This window comes from Bos indicus x Bos taurus, chromosome 13, assembly GCF_003369695.1.
Source record: "Bos indicus x Bos taurus breed Angus x Brahman F1 hybrid chromosome 13, Bos_hybrid_MaternalHap_v2.0, whole genome shotgun sequence".
NCBI classification, from domain to species: domain Eukaryota; kingdom Metazoa; phylum Chordata; class Mammalia; order Artiodactyla; family Bovidae; genus Bos; species Bos indicus x Bos taurus.
In genome coordinates, this window is record NC_040088.1 from 14,656,836 (window position 1) to 14,659,866 (window position 3,031).

General features: G+C 43.2%; 1 non-coding gene across 1 annotated transcript; it reads left to right on the forward strand.

The window, feature by feature from the left end:
* Positions 1-2,691: 2,691 nt before the first annotated feature.
* Positions 2,692-2,764, forward strand: TRNAR-UCU. Its single transcript has one exon. It is a non-coding gene; the product is annotated as a tRNA-Arg (tRNA).
* The last annotated feature ends 267 nt before the right edge of the window (positions 2,765-3,031 follow it).

A 3,031-nucleotide genomic window follows, 5' to 3' on the forward strand; every position in this document is an offset into this window, starting at 1 on the left:
GAGGAACTCTGAGGGCAGGATCCTAAACTTCATGTGCAGAGCAATCACAAGTTATTATTATTGTTGTCCTGTCACTAAATAGTGTCTGACTCTTTGCGACCCCGTAAACTGTAGCACGTGCTGGGCTCCATGGGATCCTCCAGGCAAGAATTCTTAAGTGGGTTGCCATGCTCTCCTCCAGGGGATCTTCCCAACCCAGGGATCGAACCCCTGTCTCTCCTGCATTGGCAGGCAGGTTCTCTACCACTAGTGCCGCCTGGGAAGCCCCATACTCTGGGGCAGGGGTTGGCAAATTATACCTACAGACCAAATTCCACCTGCTGCCTGATTGTGTCAAGCTGGGTGGTGGCTCTTCGGTGAGAACAGACGTTGGAAGAGTAGAAGACATTGACTCTTGGTCCACAAATCCTAAAATAGCTACTGTCTGGTCCTTTACAGAAAAAATCTGCTAGCTCCTGACTGAGCAGAGAATAGACAGAAGGCTGGTTTCTCTAAGAAGCATTGAAGACTGAGTCCTAAATTGCTTCACTTAGGGGGCTGTGCTAGAGTTTGTGGATCCAAAAGCATCTTCCCCGGCTTCACCACACCCTGGCACTCTTACCTCGAAATTGAAGCTGCCAAGTCTGGTGCCAGAGCTTTGGATGATTTAGTAATTGTCATTTAGGATCATTGTAACTAATGACATTCCTTGAAACATGATAACTGGGGCACGATGAAGAAATCCTCACATAAGGAAAATGGGCAAAAATATGCCCTTGCCCCTCATTGCAGTCATATTTATTCTGTTTGAGTTATTGCAACAATATCATTGGTTCTCTAGTGCTGGTGAAAGCAAAGGTACCGCTGAAGTAACTGGGGCTGACAGAGATCCAGTAACTTCCCAAAGTCACAAAGCAAGTGAAGTGTGGTCCTGGGTAAACCTCAGGCAGCCAGATTTCAGAACATGCATGCTTAAACTGCAGTACAGGTCAGCCTCCCCAGAAAGTCCCTGAGAGCTAGTTAGCATTCCTTTCTCCATTTTACAAATAAAGAAACTGGAGGTTAGAACACGTAAAACAATTGTAGGAGGTCAGGCACCCCTTCAACCTCTCTGAGTGCAGATTTGACAGAGTCAGAATTCCAGGCACTTTCCAGTGTTTCATTGGATTGTGAAATGACCCTCTGGGGGCAACCCTGGTCTGGTGGCCAAGCCCTGGCTCCAAAGTCTGAGATGTGATGTGTGCCCTTGAGGGGAATCACAGAGCATCGTAAAGAGGTCCTCCAGCTTCATTCTTCACTGAGGAACTTTGGACAGCCTCGCGACTGCCTTTCCGCACAGCACAGAGCAGGCCTAACAGGGCTCTAAAAATTCCACTTCCTTCCTACTTACATCAGGACTTCTGCCTCTCCACTTCCTCATCTGTGAAATGGCAGGGAAAGTCACACCTCTCTTCCAAAGGTACTGAAAATATTTAATGAGAGAATCCATGTAAAGTACTTGGCAGTTCATAGCATACGGTATGTGCTCAAAAAATAGCAACTATCACAATAATGAGAGAGAAGGACCTGAGGCTGTTATTAGATTAGATGGTATGAGGAAATAATAAAATACAACTTAACAAGTGTATATGATATGCCAGATGTTACATTAAGCTTTTTAGGTCATTATCTTTTTAAATCGTTTCATTGATCTCTTATTATCCCCATTCTATAGATGAGGAAAGCAGAACATGCCCAGAAAGGTAAAATTACTTGCTGTAGATTACATAGATATGTTTGGATCTTAACCTGGGTCTCTTTAATTCCAGAGTTTACCTGGAATTCTTATCTACAATGCTATGCAAGTTATCTAAAATTTCTATCACTTTCTGGAATGCAAAAACGTAGAACAGAGGCTCCTAAGTTGTAAAATTCATGCTAAACTTTATTAGACTTTTCTATTAAGAAGAAGCTGTGTTCAGTGAAAGCCTATTTATTAAAAATGAGCTTGAATAATAATATAATAAATGAAATAAAAAATCATGTCTCTTACTGTCAAACCAAAGATGGATTATGATGTGTTGGACGAGTACAAATGATTCTATAGTCCTGATCCAGGAAAAGATTTGGAGGCAATTTTGCCTCTTAAGAAAGTATTGTACGACGCTCACTCACAGAGGATTTATGAGAAATGAAATGGAAACTCTTTCAAGATTTTATTAAGAGATATAGTCTTCCTGCATAACTTCTTTCCCTCCTGGACATTTGTGAATGTTTGGCTGGAAGGGTGGTCTGGGAGCTTGGTTTTGATATATGTGGTTCCTACAAGAAGGTGCCAAGGGAGACATTTTTCCATCAAAAGCCATATGCATGAGGATCCTGGAAAGTCTTCCAGCAACAGTGGACACTGGCAATAAAAATGATCTAGGAAGAAAACACGCCGGCAGTGCCAGTCACTGCAGATGCTGAAGGACCAGGGGCCAAATATGTAAATACCTTCAGAACTTTGTGTGGAAAACAAAGCGGGTTTAAATCATCTTTCTCCCAGATTCAGAGTTTTTCAGGACACAGTCACAGCTAGAGAACGGCCAGCACAGTGATTTGGTAATACAACCTCCAAGTGCACTGTTGAAACCCACAAGAGACAGGAAATGAGAAAGGTGTGTGACCTTGCAGTCATGGACTCCACCACACTGGGCCCACGCCATTGCTCAACAAATAGACTGAGGGACTTCCCTGGTGGTCCAGTGGTTAAAACTCTGCACTTCTACTGCAGAGGGTGCAGGTTCAACCCCTGCTTTGGGAACTAAGATACTGCAGGGCCAAAAAAATCCCCAAATAGACTGAGCTTCCCACAATGCCATGGGCAGGATGACCTGAGTGTAACCAAGGTAGCCTCATGTCTCTCAGCATTCTTTATGGTGTATGTGGTTTGACACTAATCTTAACAAAACTCCTCAAAGCAGGAAGAAAAAAATTGTAATGGAGTATACCAAGCAAGCAAGCAAACACAGAATACACACACACCACTACCATCATCATCAACAACAACAGAGTGTAACTTTTGTATTTC